Source organism: Zootoca vivipara, chromosome 1, assembly GCF_965207765.1.
Source record: "Zootoca vivipara chromosome 1, rZooViv2.hap1.1, whole genome shotgun sequence".
Lineage (NCBI taxonomy): Eukaryota > Metazoa > Chordata > Lepidosauria > Squamata > Lacertidae > Zootoca > Zootoca vivipara.
Genome location: NC_142582.1, coordinates 32,000,804 through 32,009,128, shown reverse-complemented (window position 1 = coordinate 32,009,128; position 8,325 = coordinate 32,000,804). Strand labels below are relative to the sequence as shown.

The 8,325-nt window shown below is 43.2% G+C and overlaps 1 long non-coding RNA gene across 2 annotated transcripts; it reads left to right on the top strand.

The window, feature by feature from the left end:
- The first annotated feature begins 76 nt into the window (after nt 1–76).
- LOC148687519 (uncharacterized) lies at nt 77–2,246 on the top strand. 2 transcript variants are annotated; one of them, XR_015947941.1, is made up of 2 exons: nt 77–252; nt 1,241–2,246. It is a non-coding gene; the product is annotated as an uncharacterized LOC148687519 (long non-coding RNA). The 2 variants fall into 2 exon arrangements; XR_015947942.1 differs by having other exon boundaries at nt 106–402.
- Nucleotides 2,247–8,325: the final 6,079 nt, after the last annotated feature.

Genomic DNA, 8,325 nt, shown 5'->3' with positions numbered 1-8,325 from the left:
TGTGTGTGTGGGGGAAATGGAAGAGTCGCGCGCACCTGGCAATTCCAATGCAAAGTGTAGAGGGGGGTTCAACTATAGAGGTGAGAAGTGGCAGAGCGGCTTCTAGGGGAAGAGGGCAGGAGGCAGACGCTTGGCAGAGCCTCCGCAGCGCTCAGAAAGCAATGGCGCTCTCGTGAATTGTGGCGCCAGCCCTGCGCTGCACGTTTGCTTGGCATTAAGGCTGCTGTTTTACTTACTTGACTTCGCGAGCAGGTGGGGTTGGAATCTGTGGCATCTGCTTCCGTGTGAACGTGGCACATTTCGCAGAGTTCAGATGGACATCAGTGGGACCAGTGCAGACTGCAGACCCTCCAAGTGTCTCTATTTTCCAGGGACGGCCCCAAATTTATAGCAGCCCTCCAGGTTTCTGATTTGATCCCTATTTACATTGGAGAAAGGTTGGCGGGTATTGAGTTATGCGGAACCCGAACAAAGGAAATAAGTAACTACTGTATACAACTTTTTAGACATCTGAAGGCAGCCTTGAATGAGGAACTTTTTAAGTGTTTCATGTTTTATTATGGTTTTACATATGTTGGCAGCCACCCAGAGGGGCTGAGGCAACCCGGTCAGATGGGCAGAGTATAAATAGTAAAATAATTATTACTAAGGAATAGGACGTCCCTATTTTGATCAAGAGAAATGAATCCCTCCCATAGTTCATATGTTCTGCTTCAAACTTTTTTTGTTCCGGCAAGCCTGTCAAGAAATGTAATTTTAACATGCAAATTTGTTCTTAAAGTCTGTTTATTTTATTTATATTCTTATTTATTATCCATTTTTTTATTTATGCTAGTAATTATAGCCCACCCGTCGCATAAAATATCAGTAGGGTGTACAACAAAATTTACAAGCAAAATGAAAACAATACAGAATGATCATAAAAATGACTGGCTTATCTTTAAAAAGTGTAAACAACTGAAAGGGCTGTTGACACAAGGAACAGTCTTCAAAGAGATACCTGTAAGTTTTCAGTGAGGATACCAGCTGAATCTAGAAGCTGAATCTTAGCTGGAAAAGTCTCCGACAGCATGGGACCGATGACACTAAATGTCCACCCTCAGGTTGAAACTAGTTGGGCTTCTGAAACACAAGGGGCAACTAATGACACTCCTCCAGATGATCTCAGAGATAATTCTGATAATTTTATTATGCCTACTCTTTTAAAGTCTATTTTTATTTGCCCCCCCCCCCACTCCAGCCTCACTGATTGGTTTGATAGAACCTGCAAAACTGCACTGAGGAAGGAAAGGAGAGACTGTTTCATCTGGCAACCCCAAATATTTCCAATGATGGATTGATTGCCTTAGCACAATGTTGAATTCTACCCACTGCTATTTTTTATGAATACTTTATACCATTTCATGTAAACTGCTTAGAGCGTATGCATTTATAGTGGTGTATAAATCTTGCTAAACTTTATATAAAGTTTCATTTCACAGATCCAAGAACATGCATTCATAGCCATGCATCCATTTCTGGAGAGGGCTTGGCTATGAGCTTAAATGTAATACCTGTGAGAACATGATACCTAACTGTATGTGAAAGTGGGGGGGGGGCATGTCTAAGAATCCTGATGACTTTCTGAATGATCTGGAGGCCTTTGATCCAAACCCAGACATGTTTAATGTTACAGCTTTCAGCTTAAGCCCTGCTGTGAAGGTTTGACAGAGCTACAGGATTTGCAGTAGTATTACTGGAGTCTATGTCAACAAAAGTTTGATTACTTGTCTCTAACTAGCAGGCTTATTCACTCAACAGCCAGTTACAGAGCTAGTTGTCCTGCATCTTGTTACATACACTTAACATGTAGTAAATAAGCAACATAAATCACGAATCTTCTTGGGTAAGGAATCAGCTATGGCAAAGGGAAAGAAAACTGTTCATGGAAAGAAAACGTTGGCTACACAGCGCACTGCTGATCCCCATACTTTTTCTGCCCAAGAGTCACTGATGAAAATGACAACTGTATTAGCAAGGGCAGCAGTATTCACTTCCACATTAGTGAATTCCTGGGCTTTAGATCCAGTAATGATATAAAAAAATTATATTATGCCCTCTAACTTTAATAATAGTGCTGTTGGCAACCAGTTTATTAAAAACATCCATCCTTATTTCTTTGACGAGTTAGTCTCTCTGTACAAAAATGTGTTCATTGTCATTTCTGCATTTCAGATTCCAATAAAATGACATTTGTTTGAGTGACATCTCTTTGTTTGTATTCCTCATAGGACTTGCTCAGCAAATTTCATAGTGGTTTTAAATTCAAACCTCTCCTTTCTGGCAAGAAAATCTCTGTTTGGCTGTCCTTGGCAGGGTATTTCTCCCTAAAGTACAGGTGGCTGGGGAATGGTCGTATTGGCTGCCATGCTGAATTCTGTGCAGATCCCCATTGTTCATTGATTGGGTATAGGAAAATTTCAAATACAGCATTTCACAATAACATTCCATCTTCAAAACATTCTACTCAAACGGTCTGCTTGATCAATCTTTGTGATGACTCTGTCGGAACATGCTGTGCATCCCTTACATTCTGGACTTCGATATGGGCTTCGTAGCTCCTTATGACACCTGACACTCTGTCATCTGGGGCAGGGGGGTGTGGTGTATAGTATACTGTAGCTGGACCCAGCTTCCTACGTTGAGCAGATTGCTTGAGAGGTGGGCCATTGAGAGACTCTGCCAGCTGGCGGATGAGTGGGGCCCCTCCCAGAGCTCTGAGATAGTCTGAAGACAATGCCCAAGTTTTTGTTAGGATGAGGTTTTAGGTTTTCCATTGGCTGTGGCGTGATCAAGGGGAAATGGTGTCAGTCTGTTAAATGCAGCAAGCTGGAGACAGGGTGGGGTCAGAGCACAATATATGTGTTAATAAACCATGTAACAAAAAGACACCAAAGTCTCCTGTGTGCCTCATTTCCAAACAAAACACGAACCTTGGGTAAGTGCCTGGACCCTTGGAATCTTGCACAGGTGTGGAGATTGGGGTAGGTTGTAAGAATATGGTAACAGATTTAAAGAGGGTCCCTAAATGCATGCTTGAGTCAAAGCTGGGTCCTGGGTTTTGAAAAGGCTTACACTAGCACAAGAATTCCCACTTGTGCCGTGTAACCTCTCCTCCCTCTTCTCTCTGCACACCCCAGTTTGGCTCCAGAGGGTTGGGGTGGAACCCCAGAACAGATTTAGGGGAGAAAAGAGGGCGGAGCAATGCAGTTGTGCCACTGGAAATCCTTGGGCTAGCAGATATGCTTAGCTGGCTACAACACATTTGCCTGTGCTGTACTGCGTATGTGACAATGTACAGAGTTTTCCCTACATGGAGGTTACTGCCATAAGAAAAAGTTTTGTGTGAACCAGGCCACAGATACAGCATTTGGGCCTGTTTTAAATAGAAATGTCCTGAAGATGGCAGTATTGCTTTACTGGGATACAGTGAGCTGTAACTTCAGAGGGAGGTCTTCTTAAACCTTTGTTTCTAAACATTCAGCTTGTTTTCTATATAACAACAACAACAACAACAACAATTTATTGGCAAAGTACATTTTCCAACATACTTGGAATTTGTTTCGGCTACATTGCAATGTAAACATACACACACTGTTCCACTCACAATACAAATAAGCAAAGAAACCCACCCATAATTGACCTCCCCTTCAGCTACACATCTACAAATTTAACAATTTAATGGCACAAGGGAAAAATCTGTTCCTGTGCCTGGCCGATTTTGTATATGAAGACCTGTAGCGACGTCCGGATGGGAGTAAATCTAGCAGATGATGGCAGGGATGTAAAGGTTTTTCCCCCCCTATATCCTGTCCCAGGATCCCTCAGAGTGAACATCTTAAGATGGAAGTTGAGCAGAAACAACTTTGACAGGTGCTTCTCACAGGAATGCTTTTCGCGGTGACCAGGACTGCCCCAAACTGTGACAAAATAGCTATTGTCCCTATAAAACATGTTGGAGATTTAATTTGTGTTTTAATCAGTGCTATTTTTCTAGAAAAAGAGGTGCCAGAACTCACCATGAACACCTCCCTTGTTCTCTTATAATGGCAATGGCACCCACCTGAGAGGTGCCAGAAGTGGGTTTTAATATTATGGAGGCTCTTGACTTACCTAGTTTAGTGTTCCTTATAGCTTTGCAGTCTGCTGAGCCCACCTGAGGTCTTCCAGTTTGAGCTCCAAAGAAAGCGGGAAGAGCGAGGGGGGTGAATTAAGTCACCTAGGGCAGGGTGTAAATTCTTAATAAGTTTAGAAAGCATGGGTTTGAGCTGTTTTCCGCTTATCCTGTGCTTTCTAGGTACAGGTCTGAGTGGTTTAGCCAGGGATTTTTCCCCCTGGACTCAGTTCTCAGGTGGGCACCATTGCCATTACAAGAGAATTAGGGAGGCGTTCATGGTGAGTCGCGTCACCTCTTTTTCTAGGAAAGAAAAGCTCTGGGTTCAGCCTCTGCCCTGCCGTTTCCCCAAGGAAAACCTGCTCTCTGGCGATAAATTGGACAAAAGGCAAATCCGTGGAAAACCTGATTGCCATTTGTTCCAATTTAGCGCTAAACAGTGGGTTTCCTAGGGGGAAAATGGCGGGGCAAATGGAATTGTGGGTGCGCCCTAAATCAGTTATGTGAGCCTGTCAAGTTTACACCTATATTGTGTCATTCTCACAAGAGGGCCAGTTCCAAAAATATATTAATATTCACATATTTTGGTAGAGGTGTGAGTGGTTATTTTAAGTCCAAGACACAACTAGGACAAGGGCCTTCACACCTAGTTCTGTGACAGTACACAGTCTCTCCCTTTTCCGACTTCCTTTTCTCCCCAGGAAAGCAGCTGCCGCCTTCAGCCAGACTCAACAACATTCCTGTGAGAAGCAATTGCAAATGCGCAGCTCTTGCTTCTGCAGACGAAAAGGAGGAGGGCAAAACGCTGTCTTGTTTGGGGAGGAATGGCAGAACCTGTTTGAGGCCTGTCAGCCCAATCACATTCCAGCTATAAATTTAAAAAGTGTTGGCCGCATTCCCCAAGGTGTGACAGCTTTTACCCCGAAAGCCTTGTCCTTAACCTCCAAAGCATCTTCTTATCAAGCTAGATGTTTTTGAACACACAGAAACAGAAGCTCTTAACATGGCCGCACTATGTGAACCTGGAAGGCCCCCAACCTATAAACCAATTCATGTTGAGCGCCATTGGGTAGATTGAGGTGAAATGTGTGTCTTGTTTCAAGATTAAAAGTTTGGAGCAGAACCATGTCCTGTTAAAGCCAGACATAGCCCCTCCCCCCACATTTCTTTCGCTAATGACTACTTGATGGGGTGGGGGGGAAGAGATACTTTGACAAAATGCCCACCAGTAAAAGGTCCGGCCACTAATTGCCACTACTATCAGAGGGAGAGACCATTCATCTTTGACAAATTTATGCACACTTGCGGAAGCATGGAAAAGCTACATTTTCACAGCAGAGAAGCAGATACAGATTCTTCTCTCTTTATCATCACTACGTTCGTAGCCATTCATGCTTTAGTAGCCTCCTGACTAGACTACTGCAATGTGCTCTGTCTGGGGCTGCCCTTTGTAAACTCACTAAAAATTCCAGCTGATCCTAAAAGGTGATGCCAGACCCAGCCTGTCACTCCAGTCTGATTTGATCTGTTTCTGCTGCTTATTCATTTCTGGTAAAGGTAAAGGTAAAGGTAAAGGGACCCCTGACCATTAGGTCCAGTCGTGACCGACTCTGGGGTTGCGCGCTCACCTCGCATTATTGGCCGAGGGAGCTGGCGTTTGTCCGAAGACAGCTTCCAGGTCATGTGGCCAGCATGACAAAGCTGCTTCTGGCGAACCAGAGCAGCACATGGAAACGCCGTTTACCTTCCCGCTGTAGCGGTTCCTATTTATCTACTTGCATTTTGACGTGCTTTCGAACTGCTAGGTTGGCAGGAGCTGGGACCAAGCAATGGGAGCTCACCCCATCACAGGGATTCGAACTGCCGACCTTCTGATCAGCAAGCCCTAGGCTCAGTGGTTTAACCACAGCGCCACCTGGGTTCATTTCTGGAGTGTGGATCAAATTTTAAGATGCTGGTTTTTAACCTGTCAAGCCCAATATTGCTTACCTTGAATAGGATTCCCTCTTATACTTCTTCCTGCCCAGAAAACCCAATAGCCAGCCTGTGTAGAGGACCTGAAGACAGTTATGCTACATCTCCCACCCCCATCAGCTCCAGCCTCCATGGCCAGTGGTCACAGATGATGGGCTATTAAGTCCAAACACACCTGGACAGCCACAGATCCTTTACCCTTGGACTTAGTTACAGCTTTTCCATGAAGCCTTTGGGATAAATTGATGGCAAGCTATGATTTCTTCTGTTACTGTTCAGTCTCCTTGTATCTGCTGATTATCTGTTGCTCATTTCCTCCCTGTTGGCTATTTCTATATTGATATTTTGATTAACTGGCAGTTGCTCTGAGTTATTTTGAAGAAAAGCTAGATAGATTTTTATATATACATAAAAAAACAAAACAAAACAAATGCGGGTCTGCTTGGTCGATGTGTGGTCAACTTTGGCCATCAATATCCTTGCTTCCAAGCATCCTCTCAAACTGCTGCTTTGACGGAGCTGTTAAGATGAAAAACAACGCCCAGAGGTATTTTTCCATCCTTCTCCTCCTTTAATTCTCCCAGTTTACGTAATAAAAATAGGACTTGACCTTCAACAAGCTGTTACATTTAACTCATAGATGGTACAAGAGTGGAAACCACTTGTGCAGAATTTTCAAGCAACTTAAAGCACTCCTTCAGTGTGTGGTCCTCGGGGAAATATTGCCAAAGACATCTTGACAAATTGGTGTTAAACTTCTGCCTCTCCCAGAGTGGCATGTGCACCCCTTTGCTCTTATCAAAACGCAGAGACCACTTTTATTATTTATTATTCATTATTGTCAGCCCAGATAAATAATTTAGAACCACATTATGCTAGGGCAATAGCTTATGCACCACTGTTGAGGTTACGACCCCAAGATGGAGCATCAAATAAATTCTTGCTTCTCATTTCTGTCCTCAATGTTAAATTTCATATTGTAAGCCTCTTGGGGCAGGGGCCTGCTATATAAAAACACACATTGGGGGCACAGATTAAATGCTAAATAATATTTAGAATTGTTTTATTCTGACATTTACAAGGTTACTAAATACTGTACCATCCTGCACACACTTACCTGGGAGTAAGTCTTACTGAAGACAATGAGGCTTACTTCTGAGTATATATGTATAGGGTTGTGCTACATGGCTGCAGTCCTATTCCCATTTACCTGGGAATAAGTCATATTGAACAGGAATGGAATTAAATTTTAAATAGACATGTATAGAAGCACACTGTTAGATACCATCCAACACACATTAGCCACTCTCGTGCTCAAATGGTCACAGCACTCCCCCCCCCAGCTGAGAAGTATTCAGAAGGTGTTTGTGAAAATGCTAATTTGCAATATAAATTATTGCAACAGGATTTCAAGGCTCTTCCCATACATATGTGAATATGAGGCACAACTTTAGTATTTCTTATTCATACCACTAGTCCTTCCCTTTTGTGTTGGTCCCTGCCTTCTGATATGTTGATTCCATCATGCAGATTAAGTATCTACATGGACTGCATGTAGATAGCAGTACAAAAACCTTTTTCATTTTTTAAAAATCTGCTTGTGTAGTTTTCTGGTTTTGTATGAATCTGGGGGATCAAAGGAAAACAAGGACCCTCCAGTCAGAAGCGCACCAGAAATACTTACAAGCACAGCTGGAAAAGAAATGAGAGTGCTGAGGAAGTTGTGGGGTTGGAATGTGCAGAAAGTGAACGTGCAGAAGCAAATCTCCTTGCGACCAGAGCGGAGGAGTTTGGAGTCTCCTTTTCTCCAACCTACTGGATTAACAAAGCATCAAGTAAACCTGTATTTACAGGGGGAAGGTATTGAGACTGCTCTTGTTTGAGGGTAACACCAAGTGAATGGGAATGTGACCTCCAGTGTGGACAAGTCCTTATTTGGTCTCTGGGATTTTCTGGCTTTGCTTTAATTATTGCTGCTGCTGCTGCTGCTGATTTCTGTAGTGTTTTATATATTCAGTGGTTTTTATTATTTTATTGTACTCTGCCTTCAGAGTTTTTCTAAATACAGAAATAGCAGTGCAAGCATGTTGCTGCTGCCTCCTTGTTTCTGGCATGTGACAAAATGCACAAAGGAGAGGCTCAAATCCTTTGCTGAGTGCAGGCCAAGATTTGAGGGCTCAGAGGGGCAAGCGATAGGG